General features: G+C 37.3%; 1 long non-coding RNA gene across 1 annotated transcript in view; it reads left to right on the forward strand.

Annotated features, from left to right (window-relative positions):
• Positions 1-23,226, forward strand: part of LOC122355232 — a 94,195-nt gene that overhangs the window by 70,613 nt on the left and 356 nt on the right. The window lies entirely within an intron of this gene.

The following is a 23,226-nucleotide window of genomic DNA, read 5'->3' on the forward strand; positions in this document are numbered from 1 at the left end:
AAATTGGAATGACAGCATCAGACCCTGCTGTAGTTTCAATCCACCAACCTACCTTGATTGAAGAGCCTGTCCTCCAGCAAGAAATGACCCTATAGGTCTGTGCGAGCACCTTATTACGACCTATATTTAGGTTTTGAAGTTAAGCACCCTTTGCGGACCCATCGAACTCATCATCGCATGATCACAAATCATTTTATATAACTCAATGCGCTACCAACTCGAATCACAAATTCTGATGCAGATAAAATAGTACAAAACATTAATATGAATATTTTCTGTTGCCAATAGAGGTGCACTTGTAGTATATGCTCTGATATTTAAGGGATTTGGACAAACGACCTATAGTTGGAGGACAGGTTGTAAGTGAACATGATATTTATTCATTAAGGCTTATATATATATATATATATATATATATATATATATATATATATATATATATATATATATATATATATATATATATGTATATATAGCAGAAGTTTTTATTTTACATTTATTATAAATATAATTTATAATATTTATAATTTATAATAATTTGTAATATTTTTTTATATATATATATATATATATATATATATATATATATATATATATATATATATATATATTTACAGCAGAGGATGCAATGCATTCTAAAATTATCCTTCATAAACGATACATGAAGTGGCATCTATGTTCACTACGTATTGGGACGAGCTTAACTTTAAATTAATTTCAATTTCACCAACAGCTGCAAACTAGTACGTCCTCAGACTCATTTTCCATTAGCGTTTCAGTGTCAGTTCCTGGCGCACACTATAAACGAATGCAGCAATATTAGCGTTGCCCGTTGACCTTGCAGTTGCCGTATGAATATGTATGCGTGCTTATGTCTTACGATGCAGTTCCCAAGGAGGACGGGACGCTGACCCCTCTCCTACAGTAGCTGGATTTCAACAGGAGAGCTGGTCTTCTTCTCTCGCACGTCTCATTACGCAGATGTGAAGCTCCGAGCGGGGTTATAAAAACCCTGGCATGTCTACAGAAGTGTAGGCGAACATGAGGAACATTAATTCATAAAACATGTCCTGCCTCCTATAACACACAGCAGCAGCAGCATGGAGACCCATCAGCTCTAATAAGGTGCCACTGCCACGGGTTTTATAAATGAACCGGATGCTGTGTCCCTCGGTACGGCAGAGCAAACCAACTCTAGTGGATTAAGCTGTAATTAATCTATCATCTCTCCTTCCCCTCACTCCTTTTAATACACATGAGCATCTTCGCTCCGGAATCCTCGCTATTTTAAATTATGCATGTGTATAGATCAACGCAAGTCTCCTGGACGTTATCCCCTGTCCGTGACCCCCGATGACCGGGAACCAGTAAAGTTGCCTCCACGAGTGACATGTCCGGAGATCCCGGGGGGGTCCGATCGGTGGATGCCCACCCTGCCTCGTCCCTGATTGGCCCTGGGTGGTCCGTGTCCCTCATTTGCATGCAAATGTCTCCGCATTGTCTGATCAGATAACGGTCTAGTCTGGAGACGCCCAGAGCTGCCAATCTCACAGATTGGATTAGATCGAAGAGGGCTGAGGGTTGGCTTGTTCTGGTTGGTTAGCGTGCCCTCCGGGGGGCTCGGGACGACGACGGCGCCCCCACAGAGCAGCACTTCTGTCTCCGTTCCCTACTGTCAGCCTGCCCTCGCCCCGCTCCTCTCGCCCCTCTTGTTATGAGCCTAACACCAGCAGGCAGTGTATTAATATGTAGGAGATCAAGAGATTATTGATTAGAATCACTTGCTTAATATCCCCTTGTCTGTCATTCAGTACGCCGAGGCTTCTTTCATGATTTCTTTTGGTGTCACTCTATTTAAATATTCATGGCCTAGCTTGCTTTGTGCCCCTACTGCTGAATATCTAATTAAACTGTCAAAAGAAATACAATTTGCCCTTAAGGGTTATTACGAGAGGGGTCAGCTAGCAGTGATCAGACCGGCTCGGGCCGAGGGGGTAATTACCTATAAGCAAGCGGTGTTTACCTTTCTCCCGTACCTGTGGCCTGGCGGAGGGGAACCTAAATGAGCCTTGGTGAGTTCCCGGCTGCCTTTGAAGCCTCGTCACGCCACCCCAAATTATCCTGATCCAAAAGAAAGACGGAGAAGTTGAGAGTCTATAACAACATAATCAGCAATTATAGCCGGGAAATGGGGAGAAGCAAGATTTTTATCTCATTAAAAAGAGCCGTTCTTTTTTTTTTTTTTTATCCTCGTCAATCCTCGCCTCTCCCGCACTCATTCCCTGTCACTTGCGCTTTCTTTTGAATTCAAATGATTCGGCTTTAAAGGTGAGGGGAGAAATCTGGAGATTTAATTCAGGAGACGAGAGCTTGAGCCAATTAGCGGAGTTCGCTCGCTAAAATATGAATGACATTTGCTCTGGCGGAGCCCTAATGGAGGGAGGCATTAGCGTTATAGTGTCTCTGTCACCTTATTTCCCGTCATTATTGTTGCCTTAGTTCTTCTGTCAAATTACGGCCGCTAATTTCTGTTCATATTTTACGAGGCCTGTTAGCAAGTGTAGTTAATGAGCTTCCAAAAATGACCCTGTGCGGCAAAACTTAAACGGGAACCGCCCATCGAGGCATATCATCAGAGAGAAAGTTAAACACTATCGTTCTCGGACGATTTACTGTATCTCTCACACGACTCTTCACCTCGCTCGCATAAAGAGCTGGGATTTTTAATTCGCCTTTTTATGTGACTTGTTAATGTGCTCTTTTAGGGCACTCTTAATGCCTTCAAAATTTGTAGAATATCACGATAAATCAAGGCCTTGCCCATCTAATGATAATTTATCTCACTCATTATTTTTTATTCTCTCGCCACATTATGGCACCTAGTTAAACTTCTCTCTCCGTGACCTTTATGAGTGCGCTTCAAAAGTTAGTTTGCGGAAAAAAGTTGACGGTTCGAACTTCAAGAGGATTGGTTACCCCGACTAAAATGTTCCATTTTCCTGCCAAAATTGGTATGAAGCTCTCTCAGCTGTGTTACTGTATCAGTTGGGGGAAAACGTGTGAGTAATTCGAGCTGCGGAGTAGCTTTGGATCTGGAGGTAATTTAAAAGTATGTAAAAGCATAGTAACTTCATTGTGTGGCTTTGAGCTGTGACACTGTATCACATAACAGGTTTTCTATAAAGCAGCGCAGGTGTAGTTTATAGTATTTCGGCCACACGTGGAATAATTGGGTGAGGTGATATTTCTCTTTACGGCTGAGCTGTTAAAGCCACATTGCAGGAATGGATCTTGACGTACAGGAAACAGCGATCGCGGTATAAGAGGGTAAAAACTAGATTTGCATTTCCTGAAGAAAATACCAGCTCTTGCTAGAAGCGATGGAACAGTGTTACGTTTAAGTTCGTTTAGGGTTGTTTTAGGCTTCGGCATAACGTTTACAAAAATCCAATATAGAGAGCATACCTAAGGCTGAAATGATCTACGCGACAAAGTTTGAATGTCAGCACGCGAGGGCTTTTCTAGTTAAACTGCAAAGAACAGCTAGATTCGTACGTTTTGTGCTGTTTTCTATGGAAAGTTGTTTTGAGCAACCAGATCTAATGACAAAACGGAGCCGTTTCATATTTATTTATAGGATTATTCATAGGGAAACCTGCAATTTTTCAGGAAAAACAAACCCTAAGGAGCATCATGTCAGCGTAAACATATTGTCTAAAACATACGAATGACATTATGCAAATTCATACAAATTAGCCGATATTTTGTCAATATTAAACGATTGTTACTTGAGTGTTTTCCGGGTTGTGCAGTTCTGCAGATGCTCCCTCTTTAGAGATAGTCTCTAAAATATTCTAGTTTGTCATTCATTTTATTGACTAATGAAGTTAATTGTACATTTTATCGATTCAAAAAAAAAAAAAAAAAAAAGAAGCATGATTTGAGGTATCTTTTCTGTTCGTTGCACAAAATTAAACGGATTCTGCCATTATTTTCCTTGTTGCTCCAAATGAACGAGTTTGCACAAATCAATGGCTATAGCAAAAAAACATTATTCGAACTCCACCGTTCTTCAAATGACTTTCTTTTGTGTTTCGCATAAGCAACTTATGCAGGTTCGGAACGGAATGAGGGTAAATAAATTACGACAAATTCTTCGCGTTAAGGTTAACTTTCCATACAATGTGAATAAACGTAATAAACAGACTAGAACATGGATAAACATGCTCGCTGTCATTTGGATGCAGCTCCACATAACGCATAGGAAATTCAGCAAGTAATAAGCCATTATTCGCAGATGTCAAGATTTGAACTGCGGAAACTGAGCTTTCCACATTTCCCCTGACATCGTAATGGCATGATGTCATTGCGTATTAACGTGACTAATGACTCTGTTTAAGCCCACTTGACGTAATTTATCTTTTCCTGGAACGCTATGAGTATGAGACTTTGGGTATGTGAGGAATGGAATAAAGACACACAACATTTATGTGTCATTATGGATTCCCGCTCCATCAGTGACAAAAGAGCAAAAACTAGCTTTGATTGCTGGTGTGCTTAACAGAACTAATGGCCCCCAGAACGCCCTATTTAGAAGTGCTTAATTTGGCATAAAGGAACTTAAAAGTGTTTTTTCTCTCCGTCTGACATGAATTAAAGCCAAACAATAGCGGCGAGCAGAAAGGCACCTGACACTTCTGCACCTCTGCTCTCGCTCTCATGCCTCATCATCCCGTGATAAATGAACGTAGTATTGTTACCAAACAACATCCGTCATGACTCAAGCAGTGTGAGAAATCTTTAAATAGATGTTGATCTGCAGAGGGGAAGGGAAGCGATGATTTCCTGTTGTTTCCAAAGCGGCGTTCGGCCCACCAGCCCCTCAGAAGCTGAAGCTGAAGTTTATTGGGACTCGCTGCTATTGTGTCATCTCTTGAGAGGGCCGCTGACATTCATTGGCTCCCGTTGAGGTTATTTACAGGGGATTTGGTGACAGTGAAACATGCCTTTGCCATCCCTCTGTGAGCACGGTCCGACATGTTTTTAAGAGATGGGTGAGGCGAAGAGGTACATGTGCCACCTGAGACCGCAGAAGCAGACAGAAAAGTGAGACTAATGACCATGGGCTCCGAACTCAATAAAACCCTATTTTTGACCCATGCAAAGTTTGCTGTGAAATTTACTGTTGACTTCAGAAAGGATTTCTCCCCCATGTATATCTTGCTTATGCTAAAAGATAATCTAATCTTTTTCTTAATTCTTTTTTTTTTTTGCGCTGGTTTTTAGAAGTGTCCCAGAAACACCTGTAACGTATAACTATAGCATTGCTTTCATAAACGATATAAATCACTTTATATTTCATAAATGCATTAATGTTTAAATAACTTAAGCATAACTGTTTTGTATGCAAGTAAATCAGTAAACATTTACAAATATTTGTTTATTTATAAGTTATTTTCTTCCTCAATTTGACTTTTAAAAAGTATTTTATCCTTAGGCATTTAGCAGTTGTTTTTTTTATTATTTTAATATTGTAATTTCACTTATAAATAAATTTAAGAAAAATTGTTATTTAGATATATATAGATCTTAGATAAATAAAAATGTTTCCTTTTATTCTTATTTATTTGCCAATTTATATATATATATATATATATATATATATATATATATATATATATATATATATATATATATATATATATATATATATATATTATATACTCATTTGGAAATTACCTTTTAAATTATTAGCTTTTTTTCTTAATTCCAATATGATGTATAGATGGCATTTTTGAAATGAATACATTTTTATTTATTAATAAATGGATTACAAGGATGTTTTTTTATTGTCACTTCATGTTAATTAATGTGACTTTATTGTAAAGTATAAAACAAAAAAAAAGAACAACAGCACAAAATACAGAATAAGAAAATGGCATTTTCGCTGTGCAGTAAATATGACCTAGCATGCTTTAAACTGGAAAGCCACAAAGCGCTAATTTATTGAATCATTGTTATTCCAGGGTGATTATTCATGTTTATCGCATCACTTTGTTCATTTATTCTTCTTTTATAGGGGGGGGCGGGGTCTGTAAATATTACATTTCATCTGAAACAATGCTTTGGTAAGCGTCCAAAAGCACTCCATTCCATCTGTGAAAAACAATTTTCTTCACATTATGAAGCTTCGTGTCATGGATCATTTTCTGACACCTCAAAATAAGACTTCAAACAAGCCTGCGAGGCGTTTCCTGTCTGCGTCTCCCCCTTGTCAGGTTCAGATTTCCTCATTGGCGAGTTCCAGTCTATCAGCCCATTATACATGGTAGCGCTGGAAAAATAGGATTACGCGAGGAGATTGTGAGCTTTATCCCAATACCAATTTTATCTGGCTGGCTGATAAACTGCCGTAGCCCGGAGAGCAAAGAGAGCTAATGGGAGGGAGGAAACAGAGAGAAGTTGGACGCCAGGAGTCGCTTGGCTGTGGCTGGAAAGGTCACGGGTTTCTCGCTCTGTGCTAACGCTAACAGAAACTCATTTCAGAGAGCGGCCCGTTTGGCTCCAGGGCTGTGAACTACGACTGTGGATTGCTGTCCTAGTTTTGTCTGCAATTAGAAGTGTAGACTTTGTAAGTCTTTGGCAATGTGTCAGACTCGTGTCATGGGGTGGACCGATGTGTCAGACGATGCGTGCAGGGTTAAAACTGTCAAGCTGCTGATATTTTCACTGATAATGATCCAAAGCCGACCCACGCTGACCCTTGGCCCGTGTTATTTTATGATATGCTATAGAGGTCACGGCTAGTGCATGGTCTCCTTCGTACATTAAGAAAACATTATAATTTTAAATGACAATTAAACCAAACCTATTTGGTTCGAACGTGCACTGTAAAAAAAAAAAAGTAATGGGAAAAAGTAAATGGTATTAAATATTAAAGATTATTAGAATATGTTTTACAAGTAATTACCATTTCAGTTTATCTACTTGATTTTTATTTATCTGTTTATTTTTTAAATAATTTTTATACTATTTTCCAGTCATTTTAGCAATAATACTATAAATAAAATCTCTCTTTATATATATATATATATATATATATATATATATATATATATATATATATATATATATATATATATGTATATATATATATATATATATATTTCTTAATGGCATCATGTTCCCTTGCAACAGCAGCATCAACGTTGATAAGCATTTAATGCATTTTTTGTGTTTCCGTGGTAATAGTTGATTTGCCTCACTTTAGGATATTGTCTGGTTTGATAACGTTACAGAAATCTATTTGATAATAACAAAAGAAGGTTAAAATATCTAACCGATTTACTATTTATTTCCGTTCCGCTACATAACGCTGCGTCTGAGCTTGACCCCAGCGCATTTTAATTACTGCTTCCTTTTAAAATGAAGTATACGTTTTAAATTCCTTATCGCTTATATGCTTCTGAATGACCCATATATTGTGTGTTGTGTGTAGTCTTATAGTTTTGCACCTCTAATAAGCAGATGTGTTGCATCAGTGAACGTGAGAGAGAGAGAGAGAGACAGGGTCGTATGAATCTAGGCCATTCGTTAATGGTAGAGTCACCAGTAGGCCGCGGCTTCACTCTGCCGCCTATCCAGACATTAAAAAGAATTTCAGATATACTCCATTTCTTTGAGGATGCACTTCCTTTGAGATGGGGCTCCTTTTGAGCATATCCAAAGTGTTTTTCTGGTACACGGACCACTCCACAATAATTTAAGCCACAGTACACAGATATGTGTACTGACCAGAATCAGCCGTTTGAAAGTGAACCTGAAAAAAAACAAAAAAACAGATTGACATCGGTCTATGGTAAACTGGCACAATGTGAACTGTAGTAAATGTTTGGCTAATATTGTTAAAACTGATTTCTTTTAAAAGAGACATCAATTAAGAGTGCAGTGCATCAAGATTTAGAAAAAAAAAAAAATCATGAATGTTTCTTATCACTAACAGTATTGAACATGTTTCAGTGCTGTGACAGTTTTGTGAAAGTGTGCACTAAAAGTGTTTAGAAATTAAGATTATTGGATAAAATACATTCAAATCAATGTGTTAATTGGTTTCTTTTTAATTACTTGAGAAATCTACTATAAATCCTGCAATAGTAGTAGCATAAAATGCAAAATGTCACATTGCTTTTATGTGGCATTAGAAAATCTGATTCATTTAGTTCACTGGTTCATTTGTAAAATGATTCGCTGAATCCTTTGAGTCACAGACATCACTTTCTTTGCAAAATGTTAAGTTAAATCCTGCTGTTCATCATGGTTTGTGCTCATTTTAATACAAATGAGTTCTCGGTTTGCGTATATTTCCCATTTTCAGTCACCGTGCGCCAGATAAACATGAACGTGAAAACCGAATGCTTCATCTGATGGTTTGCTTGTAGCACGGCGGACTGCACTTATATTGCTCCGAAATCGTTAATGAAACAAAAAAGTCATACGAGAAAAAAATGCCATTTCGGTCTTTCTACTGGAAAGAAAAATCACACCGTGCCATTTACCAATCAATGTCGAAACCTGCCAGGAATCGTGAAAACGGTTTCCAAGCATTTTCAAGTAAATGCCGCTCTTTCGTTTGCACGTTTGGCTTCTTAAAGAAAAAAAAAAAAAAAATGCAACATTGCTTTTTGTGTCAAGTTGCTTTCCTAGTTGATTCATTTTAGTGAACTGGTTCACTCGGATTGTTCGAAACGTGTCACTCAGTAACTTATCTTTAGTCATACGTTTGCTGTCTTTAAATCAGTAACACCGATGAGTTTATATTAACGAGACTTCTAGTAGTTTAGTTTCCGGTCGTGCGACTTTTTATGCCGGATAAATAAAAAAACACTTCATGGAGGTAAAATAAGACGCTAGTTCGCTCGTGGCGCAGCAGACTGCATTTTTAAGTGCCTTTCAAAGCTCCCCTTTGAAAACCGAGCATCTGACGCTAATTCATCACCATATTCTTTAGCGACGCCGTCACGCGTGCATCAGGCGAACGCGACTCGCTCGTGCTGAATATCCGCCTCTTCCTCCGCAGCATGCGCCGCTAACTGCACCATATTGCGGAGAGGCAGGCAGCCCATCACAGACGTAACTTTGATTGACAGTAAGTGCGCATATGTGTCCAATCTGCTCATCGGGATACGTGCTATCGTCATGATCTTTATTTATGTGTTCTGCTGTCGGCACAGTGCGAGCTAACTGCCCATTCCACACTAAATTAATTAGTTTGGCAGCCAGCCTGCGATGGAAAATTGGATCCAATATGGTATTTCCAGGGTGTTTCAATGTGGCGTTCACTGGAGGGTGAGACAGGCTTCGGATATTTGGGTCACACGGATTACGCGTCTACATTTTGGGATTTTTTTTTCGAAAGGCATCGCTCTCCACGCGCGTCCACGTTACCAAACGCAGACGCGCTTTTCTAAAAGAAAAAAAAAACAACAGTCGTAACCTTGCGAGCAACACCTATCCTGGCAGGGGTTCAGACTCGCGTTCCTCTTGAAAGGTTTCATCCAAATAAATAAATAAATAAATAAACAAACATCCTGGGAGAAAGGGAGAAGAGAGCGAGGGAGAAAAAAGGGACTACGGAAGCGCCTCCGTCCCGCGTTGTTGTGCGTTAAATAAATCCTTTGTAGTGCACGCTCTTCTAATAACACGTCGGCTAATTAATAACTTCTACACAATTATAAATTAACTTCGGATCAGGACTCCGGCTTTGCATATGATTTCCTATAATCGCTAAAGCTACTGCGAAAACATGTCTCATATCAAGCGTAACTTTCTTATTTAACACAGACAGACAGGGTTCTCATCGGGTTTAAACGTACAGCAAATTATCTCTGCTGGGACCTGGAGGGAAAGCCAAAAATCACAGCAGTAATTTTTTTTAATTTGAAATAGCATCCTTAATCGTCATTTTTGGATTCGTTCTTTTCTCTCTCTCTCTCTCTCTCTCTCTCTCTCTCTCTCTCTCTCTCTCTCTCTCTCTCTCTCACACTCTCTCTCTCTCTCCGAGTGAGCTTTGATGGAATTAATCTTAATATTTTAATATTATTACCGCAGTAAGAAACGAGGAGGGCTGTCACTAATTCAACTCGGAGAAAGCAGGCCTCGGCGTGCAGGAAATGATCATAGGTGGCTCTGCATGCAGCTCGTTTTCTGGCACCTCGCTGGCGGAGAGACGCCGGATCCATAATCAAACTCCTCCGTAATTAAAGGTGTAGAGAAAGCAGACGAGAGCGGCATGACACATCGCCTGACTCCTCAAATTCCTCTGTGGCTTTTCAAAGGATACTCCTTTAATATGGAGATTATGCTTATGTACTTGTCTTCACTTGAAAGGCGTTTTCCTAATTTACTTATTAATGACATGTAAATCTATTTATACTGAGGGCCTCAACTTTGAGAGAGCGCGCCCGTCCCGCTCGCCGTAAAATCCGCCGGTTTGAAAACACGGAGGGAGGGAGGGAAGGAGGGGAGGACGGGCCCGGCCTCCCATTCTTGTTCTGTTAAAAATTTATACAGTCCATGTTAAATTTATTAATATTGCTTGCTGTCATTCACTTTGCTGCACTCTAACCGAAATGCGACTCGACAGCAAGCACATTAAAGATGTATGTCATTGTATTCAACGAAGATTAATGAAGCTCTGTAGAAGTAGCTGTGTAGGAGAGACGGCGGGAGTGATCGGAATTTGAATTCGCTGAATGAAACAAGGCCCGGCGCCGCGCAGTTTAACGCGCTTGCGGGGATTTTTGGGCATCGGGGAGGTTTCGGGAATCGAGAGAACGGGCGGCACGTACGCCACTGTAAAAACGCGGTAAAAAAAAAAAAGATAATAGCTCTGAAATCTAGTGAGCTGGAGTCCGGCTTACGTGCAGGCAGCTGCTTTCCAAGGCCTTCGAGCACGCTTGGCCTGTGCATTTAATCGGGTGCGTTTTTATTCTGCCGTCTGCCCGTACATCTTAGCTTGCTGAGCAAGGTTCTCTGTAAACTGTTGCTCCTTCAAAACAGAAATTGATCTGGAAGGGAAAACCGGTCAAAGAAGATGATGTGTTGTTCATATACGTTCCAGTGCCTCTTGTGGAAACGCTGAGAATGCAAGGCCTGCTTGGAAGTCTAGTTCTGGCATGAGCTCACAATTGTTTCTATTAGCAGCATGTTAATACAGCAGTCAGTTAGATTTGAACATTTTAGCATTATTTATATACCAATTACTAATGTTAGATTGTTTCTATATTATATTTTGTCTTAATTTTAAAATGATTAAAATTTGTATATTTTGCTATATACTTTTGTTACAGTGGTGTCATTGAGATGTATGTATTATATATATATATATATATATATATATATATATATATATTTTTTTTTTTATATATTTTTTATATATATATATATATATATATATATATATATATATATTTTTTTTTTTTTTTTTATATATATAAATATAAAAATATTATATATTAATATATATTATTTTATTTTTAGTAACATTGTCTATTGCTTATTATTGTTATTTTTTATGTCTTTATATATAATTTTAGCACTTGAAGTCAATATTTATATTTTATTACATGTCAGCATTATTTTAACAAGTTTTAGTTAACAACAAACCCAGCTTTTTATTGTTTATTTAAAACATTTTTATCAGTTTGATAAAATAAGAGATGAAATTAATTATGATTCATTTGATATACATGAAACCGAAAGTTTGCATTGAATTACGAGAAACACAATTCCACACAGTGTTTTGTTGTATGTGTAATAGGTCAGGTATTTTATTTCGTTTCGTGTCAGTGCTGAAAGTTCAGTGTGCAGTAAAAAATATTCAGAGTAAATAAGTTCTGGAAACAGCTGTTGTCTTAATAATTTTCTCGTGGCTCGTAGATATGAACATAGACATTAATAGACATAGACATTCATTTTCTTATGGCTCTCATAGACATGAATGGCACCTAGACTTTTCGTTATCTGTATAAATCAAGCATGTCAGGAAAATGGTGCAAGTATATCCTGCAGGAATGAGCAGTAGAGTACATTTCACTAGAGACAGGACATCTCCATCGCTGTAGTGTTGTAGATGAGTGGTTCTCTCTCAAACACGCTCACGTTGAGCTCTAGCGCTCCTCTTTCCCCAGGCGCTCCGTGTGCTGATGTCATTTCCCCTGCAGCTGGGATGAGAAATTCACATCAGTGCTCGGGTGAAGTCCTTATGAAACCGTGCTCATATCTCAGCCGTTCGCCTCCTGCATGCAGCTAGATGTTTAAAAAAAAAAACCAGAGGAGGTCTGGGATAGATTTCACAAAGAATTCAGATCTTCCGTAGACCGAATGTCAGCTGGTTAACATGCTTTCCAACTACATCAACATGTCAGCATGAATACTATTTCTCTATAGAGGAGAGTATTCATGAGCATGCAAGTCTATCCATTCATACTTCCCTATTATTGTATATATAAAAAGTATATAATAACATTAAAAGGTATGCATGAAATGTGTATATAATATCTATCTGTCTATCTACATTTAATTAACAAATATTTATTTAATTATAGCTTGTTTTCCCAGTTTTTAGAAGCACTTAAAAGTATAAAATAGCTTATACTTTGTATCACTTTTCTGCTTTTTGAGTGAAATGTTTAATGTTAGTATTAAATTACTTTCATATATGTTTTTCTGTATTGAACAGCATGGAAGCCTGTGTTTGCCAAAAATAAATAAATAAAAATTATTTATATATATATATATATATATATATATATATATATATATATATATATATATATATATATATATATATATATATATATGTCTCTGAGAGACAGAGACAGAAATAAATGTCAAATAAAAAGACAATTGTACATTTTTATTGTATAATTCAAAGCGTTTATATGTATTTCTACACACACACACACACACACACACACACACACATATATATATATATATATATATATATATATATATATATATATATATATAATTCATATCTCTTCTATAGTTTATACCTCACAGTTTTTACCTTTTTAATTATGATATCTAAATTTGGAATTCTGAGGAAAAACTGTACTTTATATATATATGCATTTTTATTTTATTAATGCAACAACTCATCCTGTGTTAACAGCCCCTTAGAAATTGCTGTATATGTTGCTGCCTACCTTGTAAAAGAGTTGGAGAGAAGGGAAAAAAGGAGAGAGAAAAAGAAAAGCCCTTTGGGAAGCAATAAAATGATTCTTCTGGCGTGCACTCCCTCAAATCATTAAACCCAAAGATTAAACACCCTCCCTACAAACAGCTGATTGTGTTTTTGCAATTAAGATTGCTCTAGAAAATCAAAACAAAGCAACATTTGCTGTTTACTCAGCACAGCGAGTAACACACACCAGCATATTTTCATACGAAAAAAAAAAAAAAAAAGTATTTACAAAGCTAATTTGGTCTAATGGGAAGCAGCGTGAGGCGAGATGACCAGTATGAAGAAAGAGGGAGAGAGATGGTAGAGATCTTCAGGGCAAGAGGGCCACTCTTTCCCCAGTGCAGATGCATAATGCAAAGTTAGTGTTTCTAAGACGTTTCCTCCAGATAGATGGATCTGATAGATCTAAAGCAAAGGCAGTTAAACAGCTGGGCACCGTGGGCCGCGGTTTACAGTGAGAGTATCACCACGGCTAGAGCGGTGAACATGTGAAGGAAAGTAAATTTAACCCAGGTGAGCATCCATTTCAGGTCTTTAAACTGGATCACCACTGAAGAAGCATTTAGTGAAGCAAAATGAATGCTTTTTATTAAGCCCCGGGAATGCATTGAACAGCGTGAAAGCAGAAAGGAGGTTAAGATAGAAATCCTGATTTCAGTTGAAATGTTAAGATAGAGAGGCTTGATGTTTTTCCTTTATAATGGATTACCTTTATGTTTCAAATGCAATCGTACAACAAGGACGTCAAAGGAAAGTCTGAGCACAGTGGTGTATTTTCTCAGGGAAGTGTGGTTGAGTTTGGCTTTAGAGCATTCGAAATAGTTTGTGGTCAGTCTGAGGAAACATTAATCACTGTATTTTTCTGTTTCTGATCTAAAAATGCGGCTGCTAAATGCTCGGTTCCCTTGCGAAGCCAATAAATTAAATATTAGTAAACTACATATTTAAATTCCTTCCCCAGGCAGTTTTTTTTTTTTTTTTTTCCCAGCATGTTTTGCTATTCTTGTGTACTATAATATTCACCATCCCATTTTCAAACTAATGGCTTGTTACAGCTTGGTTTTGCATTCCATTTGCTTTTCCTCCAGATTTCTTTATAAAACAAATTGCAGTGGAACTCTGAAGGGAGAAGAGAAAGGAAATTGAAACTTTCTGAGGAGCACGTCATCTCGCGAACATTCACCCTTAAGCGATCAGAAACGGCGGAATAATTTCGGTGTTTATCGAGGCACGTAGTCGTCTGCGCGCATGGCTGATATTAGAGGAGAAAACCATTGATTTCAACCTCAAATATCTCATTTAATTATTTGATCCGAATGCGACTATGCATTTTTAATCTCAGATGTGAATAATTATTTGTCCAAAAAAAAAAGGATATTTGGTTTAAGCATGTCATATCCTTAAAGCTGAAGACCATTATAGGATTTACAGTAGCTAAAACACATTTATAATTTATGAACGTAAACAAACTTCATCTTTAATTATATGTATTGGAATCATTGAGAAATTATTAATAACTTTCTAAGCTCATAAGATGGCTCATGCAAATAGGGGCAAATCATTTTAGTGAGAAGAGACGTTTTAGGCCAAAGACTCGTTTTAAAAGAGAATGGTTTTCTTGTCCTAAAAAAGACCTTGTTAGTCCTGAAGGGAAAGTCGTTTGGTCGTCAACTGTTAGCAAAACTTAAAAGGAATATCAATCTGTATTTGTCACAGTCGTATGAGCCTTTTGTCATTTTGTAGTTAAATTAAAAAGGATTTTAGCTTCCATTTATCACATAAATATTTTTTTAACTAACGCTTTGTTTTTCTATTTCAAAATTTAGTTGAATTCATTGTGTTGCCTTTTATGAAATTAAATTTACTATTATTTTATTTCAGAGTAAATATTAAATAAATCACTTTTTTAGACACCGGTTATAATCTGAATCTCACGAAAGCATATAAAAATTACATTTTATCCACAAACAAAAAAGTAAATAAATCAATAATAATAATAACGAATAATAATGAAGTTTGGTTTAATTTAAAAAATATTGAGTACTACAGTTAACAAAATGCTACCATTATCAATACTTTATTATCATTTTTCATTTTATTTTGAGGTGAAATATGACCTGGATACTATCTTGACAGGTTTCAATCATTCATCAATGATTAAATATATATAGTCCAAATCGAGCATTTTATTGATTTTAGTCCCTTAATACTACAGATATATACCTTTCCTTGCTTCTTTCCTGGAGTAAAAATATAGAATATTTTATATGAATCATCAATGGACAATGCATTCTTTCCAGATGTCTCAGAAGGAGGTGAAACTCTGAGAGGCAGCGTCAGTGTGAAAGCATGTGAGCTGAGTATCGGCACGGGGGAATTTGTGGATCTGTAGTGAACTTTCAAATCAATTCTATGCATTAGTTATTATCAGCGGCTTTGATAGACACCAGACTTCACCAGACGTCTGCTCATTACGGGGGCATGATACTGTCTGACCAAATCTACAGAGAGTCAGAGAACGAGAGCAATTGTCTCACAGGTGAAGAGGTGAGGCGGCAGTAATTACGGGCTTTGTGCTCATTTCGAATAAGAATGAAAATTTGACTTCTTTACAAACATTATTTTATAATAGCATGTTACAATGTTTAATATTAATGTATGTTTTCCTGTTATACCCAAATATCAATTACATATTTATTCAATTAACTTTATAGTTTTTTATATTAAATGTTTTGCAAAGTAAAATAAACTATCAATAACATCCGTAGTATTAATATGGTCAATATTTGACATGTTAGAAATGTCTTTACTTTACTTTTTACTTTACTTTACTTTTATTTTAGTCATATTGGTTTGCAAAAATAAAAATTGCATGTAGTGTATGTGATTTATATTTAATATTTAATCTGATTGCTCTGTTATAAATGTTTTGTAGTTTTTAGGATTTTTTTTGTGTTTTGTTTTGTTCGTTAGGTTCGCAAAGTATTATATGTCGCATTATTAATATGCTAAATGTTTTGTTATTACATGTTTAGCTTAGCTTAGCTTAGTTTAGTTTGGTTTATATGTGTGTATGTGAATATTATTCATCCAGAAATTAAATTAAATTAAATTAAATTAAAATAAATTATAAATAATAAATAATTAAAAACATTAAAAGAAAAAATATTAAATGTAGTTTAAAGTAAGAAAAATAATTTATTTTATTTTAATTACATTTTATTTGATTTTATTTGTTCTGTTTTGTTGTGTGAAGTGACTTATGGCATCCAGGATAACCAGCACTCGACCACCTATTACCACTGTCAATACCCTAATTATATTTGTATAATAACTTAAGATAACAAAGACACTTGAATGGTGATCAATGGAGAAGTGCGCTACACAAGTGTGTAGTTGAGATACAGAACCAGAAGGACTAACTAGACCATTCTAAACGAATCACGTTGACACTGGCCTAAACAAACCTCTAAAGGTCTGCAACAGTACATTCTGAAGCTGCTACACGAAGCTCAAGCAAACTCACGCTAAACTGCATCCAAACAGAGTTTAAAAAAATCAAGCGATCTGACTCCGCCGTGAGGGGAAACGGCACACATCGCCGCAATTAGTTATGCAAATGCCTAGCTGTGATTTCCAAAAGTTTCCTTTCATAACGTGACAGAAGATGGCAGAGCATTAACGAGGAGTGAGATATCCTCCAAGACTCCGGCATTATCTTCCAGGACAGAGGGCGCAAATTCCCTCTCTCAGGTGGATGATTAAAATCAATTAAATCACTCCAGCGATGTCAGCCTAGGGATTCTTCTGACGAATGAAATTATGCTAAGAAAAAGGAGGGAGCGCGAGAGCTAGAGAAACGCTCGCGCTCTCCCCAGGCCTGTCTCAGCATCACTCTCCCCCACAAATGAGATTAAAATGTGCAGCGCAGGGATTTCAAAGGGATATTTTCCATAAGAACATGAAAAGTCCTCAGAAGCCAGTGTAAAGAGACCTGAAAGCCTCTAGCGGGAAGCCCTGTCAGCCAACCCCCATCTCACACCACCGCTGCCAAAAGTTACACCAACACGCTCTCGTACTCCCTCTCGCAGCTTGTTAAGATAGAAATAAACACGAACGCACCCGACTCAACAAACATTACCGTATCCGACCTCAGTCTGAGTCAAACAGTCGTGACATGGAGCCAAACAGGCCGCTTCCTCCCCGTGTGTCATCGACGGTCGTCTGATTTCCCTCCGTCTCTCACGCTGTTGTTCCGTTCGTCCAGGGCGACCCGTGGATGTCAGCCGAGGAAGAAGAGAGCAGAGTCAACAGAGAGGGAAACGAACTCCGTTTACGTGACTCAGCGTTTCAGATTATTGCAGATTTAAGGGGATAGTTCACCCAGAAATGACAATTCTGTCTTCGATCACTCGCCCTCACGTCTTGTGAATGCCGGCAGACAGTTGCCTTGACTTCGTGGGGCTCAAAAGTATTGCCATAGCTTCAAAAAAATCCCTCGCTGCGTTTCTTGATAGCTGTAAGAAAGTCCTCGGATTTCGACAGTGTCTTAATTTGTGACCCTTGACCACAAAAGTAGTCGTAACTGGCACGGGTGTATTTGTAGCAACAGCCAACGGATACCCTGCATGGGTCAAAGTGATCCATTTTTCACTGTGCCAAAAAATCATCAGGATGTTAAGTACCATAAATGTAACAAAAGGTAATTTTTGATTAGTAATGTGCGTTGATAACAACTTCATTTGGACAACTAAAAAGGTTTTTCTTAATATATTTTTGCACCCTCAGATTACGGATATTCAAATAGTTGTATCTCTGCCAAATATTGTCCTATAGAAATAAACCCTACATCACTGGAAAGCATATCTTCTATAAAATTGACTTTTGTGACTGGTTTTGTGATACAGCGTCGCATTGGCGTAATGATAGAATTTCAATTTTTGGGTGAACTTATCCTTTATGTTGTGTTCTGGTTATTTCGACTATAACTTTTCTGATTCTTTTTCACACAGGGACCAACGACGTCCCAAAAAATGTACTTTTGTACTGTTTTTCCTGCCGTCTTACACTTCAGTCAAAAAAGGCTAGCTGTTTAAAAATAGCATGTAAATCTCCCATTATGCTATATTATGAGCAAATCTTGGATTCAGTCTTTTTGTCAGCTTGTTTTTGTTAATTATCAAAGGCTTTGCATTTCTTTTTTGGAGCCGATTGATCGTGGGCCTCACTGATCTGAGTTTATGCATCTCAGTGTTTGAGTGAAAAAAGCATTATTTGTAAATCATTTTCGTTGTCCGTTGTTACAAAGCCCTACATTTTTCAATCACTTCGGCTACCTGCCTCCATTCAGTGGACACTTTTAGGATCCAATTACTTATTATTTGATAAAGTCGAGTTAAATGCCCTACTTTTTTCTTATTACCCAGTTTTACTTAAAAATATGTCTGATTGTGTAAGTGAAATGGGTTTTTGGGCCTCAAGGTCAGCAATAAAATGGCATTTTACAGAGTTGCAATATAATAAATGTAGTGGCAGATGTCTCTTTCCATATTGCGATGTACACTTTCTTCTATCCTTAGGTTGCGTTTTGGATGAAATCAGATCTCAATGCCAGTTTGAGGCTGTTTGTGTAATGAAGAAATTGGTTTTAAGTAGATTTAATTAATGAATAAGTCAAAAGATTTGACACTTGTTACATCCAATTTAGTCCATTTTAGAATTTGGAATCCAATTTAGAAAATAAATGCATTTCGTTTCGTTCATGTTGTTTTCTTTCTCCATCGTTTAGCAAATTCTGATATTTTAACTAGCACAGCTGACGCTACAAATTAAAATCGGATGCTGCCTTGCCGCAGATCACTTTTAATTCTACGTTGATACTTCTTTTTTCCTATCCTTACGTTTACCAGTAAATGTAATCCCATGGCCTACAATAGCTTCAACAAGTTAGTAGCATTTCCGAAGGCAAAACATCACTATTATTGCTCATCAAACCTTTTGGGAAGTAACTTGTCCTATAATGTGTGTGCATGAAGAGAGGCATTCAGATTCCCCTTTTTGCCCAGCAAATGGAAAAATCCCATGCATTTTCCATGCATCTTGTTTGCAAAGTCTGAGTATAGTCTTTTCTCACTTAAGCAATGCACTAAAGTACTTCTTTGCAAAACTCAGGTTTTTCCTGGCAAATATACAAATCTCGTGCCCTTGCAAGGGACCCTCGATGGCTTCCTCTACTTAAACCGGCAAGCATATTCACTAAAACCATGCAGAACGTCTTTGCAACCGCATAGCAACACCTTGGCAACCACCCACCTCAGAAAATGTACAAATCGAGTTGTTGCACGTATTATTTGAGTTAAAGCTTTGGTAAAGCAGCACGTGCAGCATAGCCGCAGAGATTTATAGACTGTTAGTTTAAATTGGCAGACGGCGGTAAGACAGCGTCGTCATTTACGGCGAGGAAGAGAGAGAAAGAGCGCGTGCCGGGGTCTATTTCTCAGCAGGCGCGGGAATCTTTGCCCTCCTGGAATAATGTAATATATGATGTTCTGTAGAGTGCACTGAGTGATCACATTTGGACATAGAAAGATGATAAATGTATGTTGAAACAATGTAAAACTGTCTGAACAGGGTATTGTCAGGGATTTCTGCCTGCCGCGCTTCTGCAATAACCGCCCAGATCCCTCTTTGAGCTGTTCAGATCTATTTAATGCCTTATTATCTGAAAAAATATACAGCACGTATTGCCTCAAACTCTGGCAGGCCTTTGTCTCCTGACAAATTTACCTATTCTCCAATTCTGGTGATGCGTTTCAGGAGCGAGCCTCTGTCAATCCCAGTTAAAGACAGCATCCCCATCTTTCGGCGGAGGAAAGCTTTTGATATAGAGCCGGGCCGTAAAGCTTGAAAGAGAAGAAATATATTCAGGTACCCACGCTCGCCTAGAAAAGCCCGTCTGAGAAACGGTGTATTGAAATGCCTAATTAACTGACGGCGTCCAGTCAATTCGCTTTGCTAAACCTGCAGATCACCTCAGCTGAGGGGCCGTCCCTGGGGCTCGTTTGACATGCACACTTTTTACGGCCCCTAAGAACGATTCTAGCAGGAGAGGCTTTGTGCCGGATGGAATCTCCCTACCTCCGATAAGTCCATGTATCTTCTTTTATTGGAGTATGAAGGGGAATGCCAATGAAATTTTTATTCGGGCTGAATTTCAGACGGACAGCGCGAGCTCCCGCGGGGCGGGCGAAATGCGGCCCAGACGCGAGCAGCGCGGGGCAAAACCGATCCACAAAAACGGCAAGGGATGAATCAAAGGAGGAGGGAGATGTTCCGTTTCTCTGTTTTCTCTGCCATTGGGAGCTGTTACTCTTGTTTTGTGAGGAGTTTTGCTTCGCCCGCTGTTTTTTTGACAAACAAAAGCAGCTGACAACTTTTCTGCCTTTCTGTTTGCTTGTTATTTATTTTTTATAGTTTTTTTTTCTATTTATGTCTCTTTTGTTACTTTGATTTCTTGCTAATTAGAACACATGGACAGAATTGCATGCATATTTTTACAACATTTATTTATTTATTTAATGTTTGTCTTATCACTTTTTCGTCTTATTTCTATTTTTTTTTCTAAATGTATTATTTTTTCGGTTTGTTTTACGCTCACGTTTTCAACTGTTCATATCTCTTCATCTCTTATCCATTTCTATTTCACATTTTTGAAGAAAGGCGCGCTCTTTCACATTTTTGTAAATATTTATTAATAATATAAATTATAATAAAATATTATAATAATATGAACACTTTTTGCAACATTTATGTATTTGTTTGTTTTATACATTTCTACTGTTTATCTCTTTTTTTATTAACTTATTAATTTATATTGCACATTTTTTACCTTCATTTTCTAATATTCATATATTTTTATAATTTTAAAGTAATTCTTATATTTTCTACTATTTCTCTACAGGAAAAAATTTAATGTTATGCCATATGTGTTTCAGATATTTTCGATATTTATTCATTTTAGCTCAAAAGCTTATGTTTTCTAATATCCCATCCCTTTGAATATTAAAAAAAATAATAATAATCAAAGACACTCTAATTGATGGACATCCGAAACGTGAACTGTAAAGACAAACGCGGGAAAAGATGAGTGTTTTGACCCGTGTAAGTGTTTCAGGTTAATAAGGATATTTTTCCAGCTTTATCTGCCGTATTGACAGCTTTCGTTTTATATATCTCAGCTCAGATTTGATTATTACTTAAACCTGTCACCTTAAATTATCATTTTAATAGTAACATCAGTATGGCAGGAACATGTCATTAGTCTTAAGAGCAAAGTACGAATCGGGTTTTATTTCTTCCATCTTAAGCAAGGCGACATGGCTCCGTTTGCATTCAGCCGGTGATTACATGTCTAATGAAAACTATCTCAGTTGAATTTCCAAAGTAAATGCAATTTAAATATCTATTTATCTGTCTTTGAGAGTGGCTTTGAGCTATTAGTTCATGTGAACAGGTCTGGCCTGTTAATTTTCTGCCTCTCCTTGAGCTCAGACGCAGTCGGGGAGGGACGCCGTTCCCCCAACGCCACCCTCAAACTCAGCAGTGGAGATGAATAATGCAGTCCGACCAACCCCCAGTCGCACACACACACACACACACACACACACACACACACACACACATGGGCGGCAGGGCCTGGAGCGCCGCGGGTTCAAGTGTACGCACTTGAGGGGCCCCGCCAGTATCAGCGCACAATTATCTGGTGAATTTGTACACTTTATTACAGGAGCTCCACTGGGCAAATAGTGTCACAACACAGAGACTAGCCCTTCAAAAGCATATTTAGCTAATAAGAGCAAATTAATTAGACTAGAATGAGCTTAGCAGGGGGACGCTGGCGGACGGCGAGCGTGGGTGTTTGATACGGCACAGTCATGGCATCTCAAATCCAACATTGGACTGATTGAGACACAATCACAGGGGAAAAAAAAAAGAGGTACAAAATCAGGCACTAAAGGTGCTGATACTGGTCTTAATGCACATTTAAAGGCGCTAATATGCAACTTTTAGGGGTAAAGAAGATTTTGACGGCTGTTGTAGCCTTTGACTCAGATGTTGAACCTTAAAAGTTCAACTATATATATATTCATAACTGTAAGTAAGCCGTTTTTGAGTAAACTTTGTTGGAGCATAAAAACAATTAATGAACACATCTAGCCCACGGATTTTCTCCTCATTATTAATGTTAATGTAAATCCTGCTTTTAGGATCATCATCATATACGTCATTTCACTGCTGTTTTTAAAGATGCAAGATATTCACTGCTATTGTGTTCATCTGTAACCAGCGACGGGAAATGTTTGAGAAAGCCTTTTGAAAGTTATATTCAGTTTCACTTGATGAGATCAACTTAAACATTAACAAAACTAAAAAATATTGTCCTCTAAAACTGACTGCAACTCATTCCATGTGATCTTCTTGCAATCTACAGCTGTAATCAAAACATGTATTATAGTATATTTACATATTGTGTTACTTTTAGAAACTATGTTAATCATTTTATAAAATAACTGTGAAAGCAATATGGTAATGGACGCCAGTGTTTTAAAAATGGTTGCATTTATATAATTAGAATTTTATATAATTTCTAAACAACTTTAACAAAGTTTTTGTCGCTTCAAAATTCTGCTATAACCATGTTTCCAAACACTGCTGCTTTTTATCTGTATTTTTAGGGTAAAACAGCTTAAATGCATTGGCTTTTCTCATATATTATTGTATATTGTTATATATAATTTATAATTATATGTATGTAGATAGATAGTTTTGATTGAGCTTAGTAATGTAAAGTTCGTTAACGTTAATTTAGATTCTTGTGGATCATTTAATTAGAATTAAGAGAATATCTTAAAAATATGCACAAAAGCAGTCACTGGGGCGGTACTTTTTTCAAAAGGCACATGTTTGTACCTAAAAAG

Source organism: Puntigrus tetrazona, chromosome 12, assembly GCF_018831695.1.
Source record: "Puntigrus tetrazona isolate hp1 chromosome 12, ASM1883169v1, whole genome shotgun sequence".
Lineage (NCBI taxonomy): Eukaryota > Metazoa > Chordata > Actinopteri > Cypriniformes > Cyprinidae > Puntigrus > Puntigrus tetrazona.